The 19,995-nt window shown below is 37.1% G+C and overlaps 1 pseudogene; it reads right to left on the bottom strand.

The window, feature by feature from the left end:
- Positions 1-9,556: 9,556 nt before the first annotated feature.
- Positions 9,557-19,578, bottom strand: LOC100992454 (S-adenosylmethionine decarboxylase proenzyme-like; annotated as a pseudogene).
- Between the last annotated feature and the right edge of the window lie 417 nt (positions 19,579-19,995).

Below are 19,995 nucleotides of genomic sequence, written 5' to 3' on the forward strand. Positions count from 1 at the left end.
ACAGCCAGTATCATACTGAATGAGCAAAAACTGGAAGTATTCCCTTTGAAAACTGGCACAAGACAGGGATGCCCTCTCTCACCACTCCTATTCAACATAGTGTTGGAAGTGCTGGCCAGGGCAATCAGGCAAGAGAAAGAAATAAACGGTATTCAATTAGAAAAAGAGGAAGTCAAATGGTCCCTATTTGCAGATGACATGATTGTATATTTAGAAAACCCCATCGTCTCAGCCCAAAATCTCCTTAAGCTCATAAGCAACTTCAGCAAAGTCACAGGATACAAAATCAATGTGCAAAAATCACAAGCATTCTTATACACCAATAACAGACAGAGAGCCAAATCATGAGGGAACTCCCATTCACAATTGCTTCAAAGAGAATAAAATCCAACTAGGAATTTGGGAATCCTAGGACTCCAACTTGCAAAGGATGTTAAGGACCTCTTCAAGGAGAACTACAAACCACTGCTCAATGAAATAAAAGAGGACGCAAACAAATGGAAGAACATTCCATGCTCATGGATAGGAAGAATCAATATCGTGAAAATGGCCATACTGCCCAAGGTAGTTTAGAGATTCAGTGCCATCCCCATCAAGCTACCAATGACTTTCTTCACAGAATTGGAAAAAAATACTTTAAAGTTCATATGGAACCAAAAAAGAGCCCACATTGTCAAGACAATCCTAAGCCAAGAGAACAAAGCTGGAGGCATCACGCTACCTGACTTCAAACTGTACTACAAGGCCACAGTAACCAAAACAGCATGGTACTGGTACAAAAACAGAGATATAGACCAATGGAACAGAACAGAGCCCTCAGAAATAACACCACACATCTACAACCATCTGATCTTTGACAAACCTGACAAAAACAAGAAATGGGGAAAGGATTCCCTGTTTAATAAATGGTGCTGGGAAAACTGGCTAGCCATATGGAGAAAGCTGAAACTGGATCCCTTCCTTACACCTTATACTAAAATTAATTCAAGATGGATTAAAGACTTAAATGTTAGACCTAAAACCATAAAAACCCTAGAAGAAAACCTAGGCAATACCATTCAGGACATAGGCATGGGCAAGGACTTCATGACTAAAACACCAAAAGCAATGGCAACAAAAGCCAAAATTGACAAATGGGATCTAATTAAACTAAAGAGCTTCTGCATAGCAAAAGAAACTACCATCAGAGTGAACAGGCAACCTACAGAATGGGAGAAAATTTTTACAATCTACCCCTCTGACAAAGGGCTAATATCCAGAATCTTCAAGGAACTTAAACAAATTTACAAGAAAAATTCAAACAACCCCATCAAAAAGAGGGTGAAGGATATGAACAGACACTTCACAAAAGAAGACATTTATGCAGCCAACAGACACATGAAAAAATGCTCATCATCAGTGGTCATCAGAGAAATGTGTATCAAAGCCAAAATGAGATACCATCTCACACCATTTAGAATGGCGATCATTAAAAAGTCAGGAAACAACAGGTGCTGGAGAGGATGTGGAGAAATAGGAATGCTTTTATACTGTTGGTGGGAGCCTAAACTAGTTCAACCATTGTGGAAGACAGTGTGGCAATTCCTGAAGGATTTAGGACTAGAAATACCATTTGACCCTGCGATCCCATTACTGGGTATATACCCAAAAGGTTATAAATCATGCTACTATAAAGACACATGTACACGTATGTTTATTGTGGCACTATTCACAATAGCAAAGACTTGGAACCAACCCAAATGTCTGTCAATGAGAGGCTCGATTAAGAAAATGTGGCACATATACACCACGGAATACTATGCAGCCATAAAAAAGGATGAGTTCATGTCCTTTGTAGCGACATGGATGAAGCTGGAAACCATCATTCTCAGCAAACTATCGCAAAGACAGAAAACCAAACACCACATATTCTCACTCATAGGTGGGAATTGAACAATCAGAACACTTGGACACAGGGCGGGGAACATCACACACCGGGGCCTGTCATTGGGTGGGAGCATGGGGGAGGGATAGCATTAGGAGAAATACCTAATGTAAATGATGAGTTAATAGGTGCAGCAAACCAACATGGCACATGTATACATATGTAATAAACCTGCATGTTTTGCACATGTACTCTAGAACTTAAAGTATAATAATAAAATAAAAAAATAAATAAAAATAAAAATAAAGAATTACTGGCCAAGCGTGGTGGCTCACGCCTGTAATCCCAGCACTTTGGGAGACCAAGGCGGGCGCATCACAAAGTCAGGACATCGAGACCATCCTGGCCAACATGGTGAAACCCTGTCTCTACTAAAAATACAAAAATTAGCTGGGCGTGGTGGTGGGTGCCTGTAGTCCCAGCTACTCGGGAAGCTGAGGCAGGAGAATTGCTTGAACCCAGGAGGCAGAGGTTTCAGTGAGCTGAGATTACACCACTGCACTCCAGCCTGGGTGACAGAGTGAGACTCCATCTCAAAAAAAAAATTACTATAAAGCTACAGTAATCAAAACAGTGTGGTTCTGGCAAAGGGATAGACAAATAGATCAATGGAGCAAAATGAGACCATAAGTATGCCCACACAATTAGGGGTCAATTGATTTTTGGCAAAGATGCAAAAGCAATTTAGTGGAGGAACAACAAATGATGTTGCAACAATGGTACATCAATATGCAAATGAGAAAACAAAACAAAAAGCCCTCAAGCTTAACCTCATACCTTATACAAAAATTAACTCAAAATAGACCATAGAAATAAAAATGTACAATGCACATTTATATGCAGAACCGTATTCTCTTATACCACTTGAATTTTTAAAGTAACAAAAGGATAGTCGTATACATCTATATATGCTCATGAATGAGTTAATACTCTGGAAGGATACACTTGAAACCATTAGCAATTTCCTCGTGGTTGGGAAGAGAATGAATGATTTTACTTTACATTTTATCTGTTTCTGGGATATTTCCTTCTATTAAAAAAGCATCTTTTTCTCTTATAGCAAGAAAGAAACATCTTAAAATTTTTAATTAACAAACAATAATAATAGTATACATTATACATTTATGGGGTACAATATGATGTTTTAATTTTTTTTTTTTAAATTGACAATATCAAGTGCTGGGCAACTGGGTCTGTCATACATTACTAGGGGAATAAAAAATGGTGCATCCACTCTACAAAATGGTTTGGTAGTTTCCTACAAAGTTAAACATAGACTTACCATGTGACTCAGCAATTCCATTCCTGAGTTTCTGTCCTAGAGAAATGAAAACTTATGTCTGAACACCAATGTTTATACCTGCACTATTCATAATTGCCCCAAACTAGAAAGAATCCAAATGTCCTTCAATAAGTGAATACATGAATAAACTGTGGCACAACCACACAATGGAATACTACTCAGAATACAAAGCCCAAACTATTGATACACACAACAATTTGGATGACTCTTAAAGACATTATGTTGCATAAAAAAGCCAGTCTCAAAAGACTGCATACTGCATTATGTCATTTATATAACGTTCTGAAAAAGCAAGACTATAAAGATATAGAACACACTTTGGGAGGCCGAGGCGGGTGGATCACGAGGTCAGAAGATTGAGACCATCCCGGCTAACATGGTGAAACCCCATCTCTAATAAAAATACAAAAAAAATTAGCCAGGCATTGTGGCGGGCGCCTGTAGTCCCAGCTACTCGGGAGGCTGAGGCAGGAGAATGGCGTGAACCCGGGAGGTGGAGCTTGCAGTGAGCTGAGATCGTGCCACTGCACTCCAGCCTGGGCGAAAGAGTGAGACTCTGTCTCAAAAAAAAAAAAAAAAAAAAAAAGATATAGAAATAGAACAGGTTGCCAGCATTTATGGGTGGGAGGAGGGATGACTATAAAGTGGTAGAATGAGGAAGTTTTATGTTAAAATTATTATATGTCCTGATGTAGTAGTGATAACATGTCTCCATACATGTGTTAAAATTCATAAAACTGTACATCAAGATATTTAAAAATCAATTTTTCTGGTGATTTAAAATAATGTTAAAAATATTTTAGGTTAAAATCCATTTTTAATGTTAAGTGATAAAAAGTCCACTGCTTTTCTTGCTACACCAGAAATTGAAAACACAAGTTATTTCCAGAGGTCAAACAGGTAAAATAACTTTAATAAGTTTTCCAGGTATAAGAAAATAGGGAATGGTAAAGACTGTGTTTGAATTACAGTGTGTGTCCTAACCGAAGACATTCAAAACCAATTAAAAACAAAGCAAGACTGTGTGTACACACACACATACACACACACACACTCTGAAGCCCCCCACACTGTATGTTGTTTTTAGATTATTTTATGTAATCCTATAACTTCAACTACCATGTGAATTTTCTTTTGATGACTGCTACCCAGATCTTACCTTGAAGTTCAAATCCTCACATGCCTTCTGGATATCTCCAACTATATTTTTCATTGGTATTTAAAAGCTTAACATGACCAAAAATGAAGTAAACTGTATGGCCATCTTTTGGGCCTGAGAAACAGTCCCATAGGCTATGCCCAGTCTGAGGCTGGTAAGCAACCATGGGTTCATGCCCCCAGCCGGAGAAACAACCCTGTAGCTCCATCCCCAGGGAGTCAGACTCTAAGTTGGCTGACCCGCCATGTGCACACCTCACCACTGACCTGAGAAACAGCCTGATGAGCTGTTTCTAAAAAAGCAAAGCCACACCAGTACTGCCAGTACAAACTCTCTTAGCCTAGACCAAATGAGACCCTTGCAAACATCACCGGTGTGGATTACAGCTAAAGAAACTACATGGAGACTATATGACTGCATCCACCTAGAACCAACCCAACACACCCCACTGACCTGATCTATATGAATAAGATTATATCTTATTCAAGACCTCAAGACTCATCTATATGAATATATCTTTCCCTACAAAACCTACTCCATAAAATTGGAAGAGGTGACTTTTCCACCAGATGTGTACAAATTGATATAGGGACACATCAAACATGAAAAAGCATAGAAACATGACACCTCCAAGGGAACATAATAATTCTCCAGTAACAGACCCCAATCATAAGGAAATATATAAAATGTCAGAAAAAAATTCAAAATAATAATCTTAAGAAACCTCAATGAGATATAAGAGAATACAGGTAGACAATACAAAAAATCAGGAAAATAATTCATGTCTTGAATGACAAATTCAACACAGCGATAGATATCATAAAAATGAACAAAACAGAAATCCCAGAGGTGAAGAATTCAATGAATAAAATTTAAAAAAAGACAATTGAGGGCTTCAACAACAGATAAGACCAAGCAGAAGAAAGGAGTTCAGAGGAACTTCTGAACTTAAAGACAGGTGTTTTCAAATAACAGAGGTAGACAAAAAAAAAAAAAAAAAAAAGAGAATAAAGAAAGCATACAGAATGTATGGGACAGTATTAAGCAAACAAATATTCAAATTATTGACATTCCATAAAAAGAAGGGAGGGGAAAAGGTGTATAAATATGTTTCATGAAATAATAGCTGAAAACTTCACAAGCCTTGGGAGATGGCCATCCTGAACCAGGAAACTCAAAGGTTGCCAAACAGATTAAACCTAAGCAGATTCTCTGCAAGCCACATAATGTTCAAATTGTTGAAAGTTAAAGACAAAGCAATAATTCTAAAAACAGCAAGAGAAGAACATCAAGTCACATATAAAGGAACCCTCATTAGACTAATAGTGGCTTTCTCAGCAAAAAATCTCACAGGCCAGAAGAGGATAGGATGATATTTTCAAAATACTGGAAAAAGAAACTGCCAGGAAAGAATAATATACACAGCAAAGCTATCCTTCAGAAATGAAGAAGAAATAAAATCTTTGATAAACAAAAATTAAAGGAGCACATCAACACTAGACCAGTATTAAAAGAAATGCTCAAGGGAATCTGACTTCTAGAAATCAAAAGACCATAACCACCATTATGAAAACATGCAAAACTGCAAAACTCACTAGTAGAGATGACACACAGAGAAAACAATCAAACTTTATAACTACAGAAAACCACCCAACCACAAAAATAAACAATAAGAGAAGTAAAGAACAAAGGATATACAAAACAACCAGAAAAAAATCAATAAAATAACATAAGTCCTCATCTACCAATAATAACCTTGGATGTAAATGGATTAAATTCCCCACTTAAAAGATATAGACTGGCTGAAGGAATTTTTTAAAGACCCACCTGGATGCTACCTAAAAGAAACTCTCATCACCAGGAAGACACAGACTAAATGGGAAGAGTTGAAAAAATATATTTTAAACAGCTTGAGAAGGCAGAACAAGATAGCCAAATATAACCCTCCAGCAATCATCCTCCTACCGGAAAACCAAATTAAATGACTATCCATGCAAGAAAGCATCTTCATAAGAACCAAAAATCAGGTGAGCAATTATAGTACCTGGTTTTAAAATAATATCAAGAAAAGAGGCACTGCAAAAGATATAAAATACAGTCTTACATTGCCTACACCACCCCTTCTCCATCCCCCAGCAGCACACGAAGAGAGAATTTGTGTGCTTGGGGAAGCAATAAAGAAGTGATTGTGGCACTGAGTTCCCACACTGAGTTCCAATGCTGCCCTGTTACAGCAGAACACAACACAGAGCAGAATCCTTCCAGTGCCCATGGAGGGAGCATTTAAACTAGCCCCAGCCAAAAGGGAATTCTCTGCCCCAGTGATAAAAACCCAAGTTTTGGCTAGCTCCACCGCTGGCCAATTAAAGTACCCTTCGCTCCTCAATAGGTTTAAAAGGCAGTCAGGCTACAAGAACTGCAGCCCTTGAGCAATTTCAGGTGCTGCACTGTGCTCAGAGCCAGTGGAATGGGAGTGCATATGAACCAGTGAGACATTAGCTGTGGCAGCCAAGGGAGTGCTTGTGTCAACCCTCCCCCAACTCCAGGCAGTGCAACTCAGGGAGTGACTCCTGCTTCCATAAGGAGAGGGAAGAACACAGAGGACTTTGTCTTGCAACATGGGTACCAGGAAAGCCACAGTTAAATAAAGCACAAAGCAGATTCCTGAAGCCCCTGATTCCAGGCCCTAGTTCCTGGATAGCATTTCTAGACCCACCCTGGGCCAGAAGGGAACCTACTGCACTGAAGAGAAAGACCCAGTCCTGGCAGGATTCACCACCTGTGGAATAATGAGCCCTTGGGCCTTGAATAAACATCAGTGTTAGCCAGGCAGTATCATCATGGTCCTTGGGCGAGACCCAGTACTATGTTGACTTCAGGTGTGATCCAGCGCGGTCTCAGCTGTGGTGGCCAGAGTATTGCTTGCATCACCCTTTCCCCAACTCCAGGCATACCAGCATGGAGACAGAGAGAGAGACTCCTTCTGTTGGGGGAAAGTGAAGGAAGAGAACTAGAGACTGCCTGGAGAATTCTCCTGGATCTCGTCCAAGTGCACCAAGGCAGTAAGAGCCTGCAAAAGTTGCAGCATTGCTGGGGTTAGGGAGCCCCCTAGTGCAGATATGGTTGCAATGACCAAAGACTTAGATCACAACCCTTTGAATTCCTGGAAAGCCTTCTCAAGAAGGACAAGTACATACAAGGCCAGACTGTGAAGACTAGAATAAATACCTAATTGATGAATATTCACAAGCATCAAGAACATGTAGGAAAACATGACCTCACCAAACAAACTAAATAAGGCACCAGTGACAAATCCCAGAATAACAGAGCTATGTGACATTTCAGCAAAGGATTCAAAATAGCTGCTTTTTTTGGCAGGGGAGGGGGGGTGTATTGCTCTGCCACCTAGGCTGGAGTACAGTGGTGTGATAATAGTTCACTGTAGTCTCGAACTCCTGGGCTCAAATGATCCTCCCACCTCACCCTCCCGAGTAGCTGAGACTAGAGGTACACACCACCATGCCTGGCTAACATTTTTTTAAAATTTTGTAGACATAGGGTCTTGCTATGTTGCCCAGACTGGCTCAAACTCCAGTTCTCAGGCAACCTTCCCATCTTGGCCTCCCATAGTACTGGGATTATAAGCATGAGTCACTGCATCCAGCTCAAAATAACTGTTTTGAGGAAATTCAACAAACTTCAAGATAACACAGAGAAGGAATTCAGAATCCTATCAAAGAAATTTAACAAAGAGATTGAAATAATTTTTGAAAATCAAGCAAAAGTTCTAGAGCAGAAATATTCAATTGACACACTGAAAAATGCACCAGAGTCTCTCCACAGCAGAATTGATCAAGCAGAAGAAAGAATTAGTAAGGTCAAACAGAGGCTATAAGAAAACACAGAGAAGAAAAAAAAACAATAAAAAAAGTGAAGCATGGCTGCAAGATGTAGAAAATAGCCTCAAAAGGGCAAATTTAAGATATACTTGTCTTAGAGAGGAGGTAGAGAGAGAAACTGGGGTAAAAAGTTAATTCAAAGAAATAATAACAAAGAGCATTCCAAACCTAGAGAAAGATATCGGTGTTCAGGTACAAGAAGGTCACATAAAACCAGGCAGGGTTAAACTAAATGAGACAACCTCTAGGCATTTAGTAATTAAGCTCCCAAAGGTCAAAGATGAAAACATAATCCTAAAAGCAACAATAGAAAAGAAACAAATATAGCATAAAGAAGTAGCAATATGTCTGGCAGCAGATGTCTCAGTGGAAACCTTGCAGGCTACAAGAGACTGCTATGACATATTCAAAGTGCTGAAGGAAAAAAACTTTTATCCTAGAATATTATATCCAGCAAAAATATCCTTCAAACATAAAGGAGAAATGAAGACTTTCTTGGACCAAAAAAAAACTAAGGGAATTCATCAAGTACACACATGTGCTACAAAAAAATTGCTAAAGAGAGTTCTTCAATCTTAAAGAAAAGGATCCTAATAAGCAATAAGAAGTCATATGAACATACAAAACTCACCGGTAGTAGTAAGTACGCAGACAAATATAGAATAATCTAACACTGTAATGGTGTGTAAACCACTCACATCTTGAGTAGGAAGACTAAAAGACAAACCTATAAAAATAATAACTACAACAATGTTTTAAGAGATAGTATTAAAAGTCATAACTATAAACAACAAAAATTAAAAATCTGGGAGGGGATGGTGTTAAAGTGTATAGTTTTTATTAGTGTTCACTTTCCTTCTTTGTTTATTTGTTGTGCTTTTCTGTAATCACAGTTTAGTTGTCATCAGTTTAAAATGATTGGTTATAAGATGTTATTTCAAGACTCATGGTACCTCAAACCAAAAAATCTACAGCTACACAATAAATAAAAAGCAAGAAATTAAAACCTACTACCAGAGAAAATCTCTTTTACACAAAGAAGGAAGGAAGGAAGGAAGAAAGGAGAAGGAGAAGCAGAAGAAGGAGAAGGAGAAGGGGAAGGGGAAGGGGAAGGAGAAGGGGAAGGAGAAGGAGAAGGGGAAGGAGAAGGAGAAGGGGAAGGAGAAGGAGAAGGGGAAGGAGAAGGAGGGGAAGGGGAAGAGGAAGGGGAAAAGAGAGGGAGGGAGGGAGGGGATGGAGGGAGGGGGGGAGGGAGAGAGGAACACTAAACAGCCAGAAAACAAAAAACAAAATAGCAATAGTAAGTCTTTGCCTATCAATAACATTGAATGTAAGTGAACTAAAATCTTGAATGAATTTTTTAAAAGACCCAACTATATGGTACCTACAAGAAACTCATTTTACCTGTATAGATACACACAGACTGAAAATAAAGGGCTGGAAAAAGATATTCTATGAAAATAAAAACCAAAAAAGGAGCACAAATACCTATACTTTTTATCAGATAAAATAGATTTCAAGACAAAAACTATAAAAACAGACTAAAAAGGTCATTATATAATGATAAACAGGTCACTTCAGCAAGAGAATATAATAACTGTAAATATATATATGCACCCAACACTGGAGCACTCAGACACAGAAAGCAAATTTTATTAGAGTTTTAAGAGAGAGATAGACTCCTCCAATACAATAATAGCTGGAGACCTTAACACACAGCTTTCAGCATTGGGCAGATCATCCAGATAGAAAATCAGCAAAGAAATATTGAACTTAATCTGCATAATAAATCAAAAGGATCTCATAAATCTTTACACAACGTTTTATCCAAGAGCTGCAGAATACACTTTCTTCTGAGAACATGGATCATTCTCAAGGACAGACCTATGTTAAACCACAAAACAAGTCTTAAAAACCTCAGTAAAACTAAGATAGTATCAAGTATCTGACCACAATAAAATAAAACTAGACATCAATAACAAGAACTTTAGGAACCATGCAAACACATGGAAATAAAACAATATGCTCTTAAATTACCAGTGGGTCAATGAAGAAGTTAGTAATGAAATTTTAAAATGTATTGAAGCAAATGAAAATGCAAACATAACAAACCAAAATCTATGGGACACAGAGAAAGCAGTACTAAAAGGAAAGTTTATAGCAATAAGTCCTACATCAAATAAGTAGAAAAACGACAAATAGCCAATTTTAGAATGCATCTTAAAGAATTATAAAAGCAAGAGCAAATCATATGCAAAATATGTAGAAGAAAGGAAATCATAATAATCAGAGCAAAAATAAATGAAATTGAAACCAAAAAGCAATACAAAAGATCAACAAAACAAAAAGCTGGCTTTTTTACAAAAATAAACAAAATTGACAAAACTTTAGCCAGATTAAGGAAAAGAGATAAGATTCAAATAAATAAAATAAGAAATTAAAAAGGAGACATTATAACTTATACTGTAGTAATTCAAAGGATCATTAGAGATTATTTTGAGCAATTATATGCCAATAAATTGAAAAACCTAGAAGAAATTGATAAATTCCTACACACATACAACCTAGCAAGATGGAACCATGAAGAAATCCAGAACCTGAATAGACCAATAACAAGTAATGAGATCAAAGCCATAATAAAACGTCTCTCATCAAAGAAAAGCTCAGGACCCAATGGCTTAACTGTTGGATTCTACCAAACATTTAAAGAAGAACTAATACCAAACATAATCAAACTATTCCAAAAAATTGAGGAGGAGAGATTACTTTCAAACTCATGCTATGAGGCCGGTATTACCCTGATACCAAAACTAAAGACACAACCAAAAAAGAAAACTACAGGCCAGTATATCTCTGATGAACACAGATGCACATGTCCTCAACAAAATCCTAGTAAAACAAATTCAACAACACATTAAAAAGATTATTCACTATAACAAAGTGGGATCAACCCAGGGGTAAAGAATGGTTCAACATATGCAAATCAATCAGTGTGATACATTATATCAACAGAATGAAGAACAAATACCATATGATCTTTTCAACTGATGCTGAAAAAGTATTTGATAAAATTCAACATCCCTTCATGATAAAAACTCTCAGGAGATCGAGACCATCCTGGCTAACATGGTGAAACCCCGTCTCTACTAAAAAAATACAAAAAAATTAGCCGGGCGTGGTGGCGGGCGCCTGTAGTCCCAGCTACTCCGAAGGCTGAGGCAGGAGAATGGCGTGAACCCGGGAGGCGGAGCTTTCAGTGAGCCGAGATCGCGCCACTGCACTCCAGCCTGAGCGACAGAGCGAAACTCCGTCAAAAAAAAAAAAAAAAAAAAAAAAAAGTCAGTAGCATTTCCATATATTAACTGTAAATGATATACAAAAGAAATCAAGAAAATAATCCCATCTATAATAGCTACAAATAAAATAAAATAAAATAAAGTACCTAGGGATATACTTAACCAAAGAAGTGAAGGAAATCTACAATTAAAACTATAAAACATTGATAAAAGAAATTGAAGAGAACAAAAATTGTAATATATCCCATGCTCATAGATCAGAAAAATCAATATTGTTAAAATGTCCATACTACCCAAAGCAATCTACAAATTCAAGGCAATCCCTATGAAAATACCAACGACATTCTTCACAGAAATAGAAAAAAAATTCTAAAATTTATATGGAGCCACAAAAGACCTAGACTAGCCAAAATCATCCTAAGGAAAAAGAGCAAAACTGGAGAAATCACATTACCAGACTTCAAATTATACTACAGAGATTTAGTTACCAAAACAACATGGTGCTGGCATAAAAACAGATACATAGACCAATGGAACAGAATGCAGAACGCAGAACTTAATCCACACATTTACAGTAAACTCCGTTTTAACAAAAGTGTCAAGAACATATATTGGGGGAAAGACAGTCTCTTGAACAAATGGTGCTGGGAAAACTAGATATCTCTATGTAGAAGAAAGAAACTAGACCCTTATCTTTTGCCACATATAAAAATCAAATCAAAATGGATTAAAGACTTAAATCTAAGCCCTGCAATTATGAAACTAGTAAAAGAAAACATTGAGGAAACCTACCAGGACATAGATCTGGGCAAAGATTTCTTGAGTAATACCTTAGAAGCACAGGCAACCAAAGCAAAAATAGACTAGTGGGATTACATCAAGCGAAAATGCTTCTTCACAGCCAAGGAAACAGTCAACAAAGTGAAGAGAAACCCACAGAATGGGAGAAAGTATTTGCAAGTAACCTATCTGACAAAGGAGTAATAACTAGACTACATAAAGAGCTCAAACAACTCAATAGGAAAAAATCTAATAATCCAGCTTCAAAATGGGCAAATGATCTGAATAGACAAGTCTCAAAAGAAGGTATACAAATGGCTAAGAAGTATATGAAAAAAATGCTCAATTTCGTCAATAATCAGAGAAATCCTAATCAAAACCACAATGAGATATCATCTCACCCAATTAAAATGTCTTTTTTCCAAAAGACAGGCAGTAACAAATGTTGGCAAGGATGTGAAGAAAGTGAAACCCACATACACTGTTGGCAGGGATGTAAATTAGGACAGCCACTATTGAGAACAATATGGAGGTTTCTCAGAAAAACTTAAAATAGAACTACCATATGATACAGCATTTCCACTGCTAAGTATATATCTAAAAAGAGGTAATCAGGATATTGAAGAGATATCTACACTCCCATATTCATTGCAGCCCTATTTGCAATAGGTAAGATTTGGAATCAACCTAAGTGTACATATATGAATAAAATGGACAAAGAAAGTGTAGTACATATATGCAAAATAGAATATTATTCAGTTGTGAAAAAGAATAAAATCCTATCATTTGCAACAACATGTATGGAACTGGAAGACATTATGTTAAGTGAAATAAGCCAGGCACAGAAAGACTAATTTCACAAGTTCTCACTCACATGTAGCTAAAAATTAAAACAATTGAACTCGTAGACACAGAGAGTAGAATAATGATTATCAGAGGCTGGGAAGGGTAGTGGAGGGGAAATGAGGATGGTTAATGGGTGCACAAAAATAGATAGAATGAATAACATCTAACATTTGATAGCTCAACAGGGTGATTATAGTCAAAAATAATTTACTCTGTATTTTAAAATAATAAAAAGAGTGAGACTGGAATGTTCCTAACACAAATAAATGATCAGTGCTTCGGGTGATGGATATTCCAACTACCCTGGTATGATTATTATACATTATATGCCTATTTCAGAACGTCACATGTACCCCATGAATACTTATGTCTATTATACCCAAAATAACTAAAATGTAAACATTTTAATAAAAAAGATATTTCACATAAATGAAAATGAAAAGCAAGCAGTAGTAGCTATACTTTTATCAGACAAGTAAATATCAAGTCAAAGATGAAAAAGAGACAAAGAAGAACATTAGATCATAAGCATATCAATTTAGCAAGAGAATATAACAACTAAACATATATGCACCAAACACTGGACCACCCAGATATATAAAGCATACCTTACTAGATCTAAAGGGAGAGATAGATTCCAATATAATAATACACCCCACTCTCAACATTGGACAGATTATCTAGACTGAAAATCAACAAAGAATAATAGGATTTAAACTGGACCAGATATCAAATGGACATAACAAGCATTTACAGAGCATTTCTTTCAACAACTGCAGAATTCACATTGTTTTGTTAGCATATGGAACATTCCCCAGGCTTGAAGATATGTTAGGACAAAAAACAAGTATGAGAAAAAAATTTTTAATCAAAATTATACCAAGTATCTTGTCTGACCACATGTAATAAAATGAAATCAATAACAAGAGGAACATTTGAAAATATACAAACACATGGAAATTAAACAACAGGCTCTTGAACAACCAATGGGAGGAGGAAGAAATTAAGAATAAAAATTTAAAATTCCTTGAAACAAATGAAATTAGAAACACATACCAAAACCAATGGACAGCAAAAACAGTTTTAAGATGCACATTTATAGCAATAATAACCTACCTCAAAAAACTAAAAACAACTTAGCAATGTATCTCAAGGAACCAGAAAATCAAAACAAAAAAACTCAGAATTAGTAAAAGGAAAGAAACAATAAAGATCAGATTATAAATAAACAAAACTGAGACTAAAAAACAATACAAAATATCAACAAAATGAAAAGGTTTTTTTAAAGAGAGAAACAAAATCAACAAAACATTAGCCTGACTAAGAAAAAAAGAGAGAAGACCCAAATAAATAACGCATAACACAGAAATACAAAAGATCATCATAGACTACTATGAACTACTACTACTAGGCTAAGAAATAGGAAAACCTAGAAGAAAATTGATTGATTATTCTTGGGTACATACAACCTACAAGGATGTGAATCAAGAAGAAATAGAAAACCTGAACAGACCAATAACAAGTTATGAGATTGAATCAGTAATAAGCCTCTCAACAAAGAAAAATTCAGAAGCGAATGACTTCACCACTGAATTGCACCAAATCTTTAAAGAAGAATTAATACCAATTCTTTCAAAGTATTCTAAAAATTGAAATAGAGGACACTCTTTCTAACTCATTCTACAAGGCCAGTGTAACCAAAAACCAGACAAGGACACAGTAAAAACAAAAAACTACAGGCCAATATCCTCGATGAACATAGATTTTTAAATCCTCCACAGAATACTAATAAACTGAATCCAACAATACATCAAAAAGATAATACACTGTAATCCCAGCACTTTGAGAGGCCGAGGCAGGTGGATTGCTTGAGCCCAGGAGTTTGAGACTAGCCTGGACAACATGGCAAAACCTCCTCTCTACTAAAATATAAAAATTAGCTGGGCATGGTGGTGCACACCTGTAATCTCAGCTACTTCGGAGGCTGAGGCATGAGAATCATTTGAACATGGGAGGTGGAGGTTGCAGTGAGCCAAGATCGCACCACTGCACTCCAGCCTGGGTGACAGGGCGAGACTCTGTCTCAAAAAAAAAAAAAATGCATTCTAGAAAGTGGAGGTAACTGAATGTAAAATTCTCACAGCAATTTAATAGAACAGTCCCAGATGGTTAGCTGAGGCTAATACCTAAAGAGGGCGAAAGCCTTGTCTGTGGGGAATTTTGGATGATACCTGGAGAAATATTATGCTGTGCATAAACCAAATTGAATTGCTTTCATGAGTGTTGTAAAGTTTCATTTAATAAAGTTTTTTTCTACATGCATTTGAATTTCACAGCAAGAGTGGCAGAGAATACCTAAACACAGAAGAAAGCATTCATTCAAGACATCTAACTCCTTGATATAATGCATACAGTTCAAAATGATTACACTATCATTACATCTAGGGCTTTCTGTAAGTACAAGGTGGTGGTTATGGAAAGCACGGCCCCCAGTATCAACAACTAGAAAGCATCCACCACCCTCTATGTGTGTTCTCTTTTTGTATTTTTTCTTCATTTTTTTAACTTTGCTGTTGCAAATTTTTAGCAAAACAGGTAAAAACAAAATTGTAGTCATTGAACATAGCACTCTGACAATCAAGACACTTAAAACCTTAAATCTTCTGGGGCAAAGAAAGCACTGTGCAACATTTAGACCTCTAAATAACATACAACGTCGTCACAAATTTTCCTCGCTTAAAGAGTTCCACAACTTTTCTGATCAGGTCATCATAGGAGGTCTGACTTAAGTTTGTTTCAAAGCTAACATAAGAGGATTCTGGTTCTGGAGCGATGTGAATAATAAGTTTTGTCTGATTTCATTCCATTTATCAAATGCTCAAAAGGATTAAATATTGTGTCATCAGTGACAGAACCTGGAATCAGGTCACAAATTCCACTCTCATGAGTGACATTCTTTGCAGTAACACCATCTTTCATGTAGAACTGGTCCGTAACTGCTGGGTCAAGTTCACTTCATCAGAATTTCCAGGGTTTGATCTGGCTGACTGATTACCCAACTCTCTGGGAACTCCAGAGTATATAAGTACTAACAGTCAGAATTCATATATCCCATACAATATGCTGCTCCATTTGGGAAAACTGCATTAAGAAACTCTATGTCTTTCTGGAAATTCTGGTTAGGGTACCCTTGGTGAAAAGGCTTAATGAAATTCTTATGAGAATAAAAGAAGCTTTGAATAGAGTCAAACCCACTGTAATCCCCAGCAAGCTTCGGCAGGGGAACCAGTGCTTTCAGCAAGAGGGTGGTACCACATGTCTTCAAAATGAAACGTCTCTTGGAGACAAATATGCTACTCTCACTGAGTACATAAGCTTCCTGCTTGTCAGTTTTTGTCACACATATGATTGAACATTACACATCCTTCAAAAATATGTCCCACTCAGATCTTGGAATACTGCTAAGATCCCCACATCCTTCATTTGTATCAGGCTGCTACCAGGAGAACAAAACCTTCAGCAGCTTCTTGGTCCCTTCAAAAAATTTTGCAGCTTCCATCACCATGAGACTAGCAAACAACCAATAGCCACAGAAAATCAACTAAATTAAAGCTTTTCTCCTGCTGCTGCCACTGCTGCTGCAGCTTGTTCTAGCTGTGTTACTAAAGTTCGGGTTCCTTTCCTTGCTATAATTTTGTGATTGAAAGTTCAATGTGAGTCCATCGGAAATAAAGGCAGATACAGTTCAGGCTCTTGTATTCCACTGCTTCCCCATTAGAGAGAGTAGAGCAAGTGCCAGCTAATGTCACCAGTGAAATCCTAAACCTCTTTTCTTTATAAATTACCCAGTCTCAAGTGTTTCTTTATGGCAATGCAAGAACAGCCTAACACAGCATTACATAATAATAAAGGATGCAATACAAGAAGAAGATTTAACTATTCTAAATATATATGCACCCAGCATTGAGCACCCATATTCATAAAACAAGTTCTTCTTGGCCTATGAAAAGACTTAGACAACCACACAATCATAGTGGGTTCAACACTCCCCTGACAGTGTTAGACAGATCACCAATGCAGAAAACTAACAAAGAAACTGGACTTAAACTCAACCCTTGACTAATTGGAACTAATTAGTCTACAGAACACTCCACCCAACAACCACAGAATATACATTCTTCTCATCTGCACACAGAACGTATTCTAAGATCAACCACATGTTCAGTCATAAAGCAAGTCTCAATAAATTAAAAAAAAAATTGTACCAAGCACACTCTCAGACCACAGTGCAATAAAAATAGAAATCAATATAAAGCAGATCTCTAAAAACTACACAAATGCATGAAAATTAAACAACTTGCTCCTGAATGGCTCCTGAGTGAACATCAAAATTAAGGCAAAAAATTCTTTGAAATTAATGAAAATAGGGACATAACTTACCAAAATCTCTGGCATGCGGCTAAAGCTATGTTAAGAGAAAATGTTATAGCCCTAAACACCTTCATCAAGAAGTTAGGATGGGCCAGGTGTGGTGGCTCATGCCTGTAATCCCAGCACTTTGGGAGGCCGAGTGGGCGGATCACTTGAGGTCAGGAGTTGGAGACCAGCCTGACCAACATGTTGAAACCCAGTCTCTGCTAAAAATACAAAAATTAGCCATGCGTGGTAGCGCACGCCTGTAATCCCAACTACCAGGGAGGCTGAGGCAGGAGAATTGCTTGAATCCAGTGGGTGGAGGTAGCAGTGAGCAGAGATGGTGCCACTGCCCTCTAGCCTGGGCAACAGAGCCAGACTCCATCTCAAAAAAAAAAAGAAGAAGGAGAAGAAGGAGGAGGAGGAGGAGGAGAAGGAGAAGGAGTTAGAATGATCTTGTGTTAGGCTGTTCTTGCATTGCTATAAAGGAATACCCGAGACTGGGTAATTTGTAAGAAAACAGGTCTAAGTAGCTCATAGTTTTGCAGGCTGTATAAGAAGTATAGAACTGGAATCTGCTTCTGGGGAAGCCTCAGGAAATTTCCAATCATGGTGGAAGGGAAAGGGGGAGCAGGCAAGTCACATGGTGGGAGTAGAAGCAAGAGATGGAGTGAGTGAGGAGGTGCTACATCTCATGAGAATTCATTCACTATTGTGAGGACAGCACCAAGCCATGAGAGATCCATCCCCATTACCCAAACACCTCCCACCAGGCCCCACCTCCAACATTGGAAATTACAATTCAACATGAGATTTGGTGAGGACACATGTTCAAACTATGTCAGATCTCAAATTAACAATCTAATTTTATACCTAAAGAAACTAAGACAAAAAAAGAACAAATAAACCCCAAAGCTAGCAGAAGAAAAGAAATAAATTAGAGAACTTAAACTGAGATGCAAAAATCCATACAAAAAAATCAATAAAACAAATAATTGGCTCAAAAAAATAAATAAGATTGATAGACTGCTAGCTAGATTAATAAAGAAAAAAGAAAATTCACATAAATACAATCAGAAATGACAAAGATGACGTTACATCTGATCTCACAGAAATACACAAGATCCTCAGAGAATACTATGAACAACTCTATGTACTCAAATTAGAAAATCTAGAGGAAATGGATAAATTCCTGGAAACACACAGTCTTCCAAGGTTGAATTAGGAAGTTATTAAAACCCTGAATAGACCAATATCAAACTTGGAAATTGAATCAGTAATAAAAACCTATCAACCAATAAAAGCCCTGGACCAAATGGATTCACAGCCAAATTCTACCAGATATGTAAAGAAGAACTGGTATCAATACTACTGAAACTGTTCCAAAAAAATAGAGGAAGAGAGATATCTCCCTAACTCACTCTACGAGGTCAGCATCAGCCTAATACCAAAATCTGGCAGACATGTTGAAGAAAGAAATCTTCAGGCCAACATCCCTGATGAAAACAGATGCAAAAATCTTCAACAAAGCACTAGCAAACCAAATCCAGCAGCACATCAAAAAGTTAATTCATCATGATTGATTAGGCTTTGTTCCTGGGATGCAAGGTTGGCTCAACATATGCAAATCAATAAATGTGATTCACTATGTAAATAGAGTTAAAAGCCAAAGCCATATGATCATCTCAATAGACACAGAAAGTTTTTGATAAAATCCAACATCCCTTCATGATTTAAGAAAAAAAAAACCTCAACAGGCTAGGCATTTAAAAAACATACTTCAAATTAATAAGAGCCATATATGACAAACCCACAGCCAATATCATGCTAAACAGTCAAAAGCAGGAACTATTCCCCTTGAGAAGTGGAGCAAGACAAGGATGTCCACTCTCACCACTTCTATTCAACATAGTTCTGAAAATCTTAGCCAGAGCAATTAGGCAAGAGAAAGAAATCAAAGGCATCCAAATAAGAAAAGGAGTCAAATTATCTCTCTTCACTGACAATATGATTCTATACTTAGAAAACCGTAAAGACTTTGCCAAAAAGCTACTAGAACTGATACATGATTTTAGCAAGGTTTCAGAATACAAAATAAATGTGCAAACTCAGTAGCATTTCTATAAACCAATAACGCCCAGGCTGATAGTAAAACCAAAAGCACAACCCCATTTACAACACCCACAAATAAAATGAAATACCAAGGAATACAGCTAACCAAGGAGGTGAAAGATCTTTACAAGGAGAACTACAAACCACTGCCAAAATAAATCAGAAATGACACAAATAAGTGTAAAAACATTCCATGCTCATGGATTGGAAGAATCAATATTGTTAAAATGACCATACTGCCCAAAGCAATTTACAGATTCAAC

The sequence above is a fragment of the Pan paniscus genome, chromosome X (genome assembly GCF_029289425.2).
Source record: "Pan paniscus chromosome X, NHGRI_mPanPan1-v2.0_pri, whole genome shotgun sequence".
In the NCBI taxonomy this organism is placed as follows: Eukaryota; Metazoa; Chordata; class Mammalia; order Primates; family Hominidae; genus Pan; species Pan paniscus.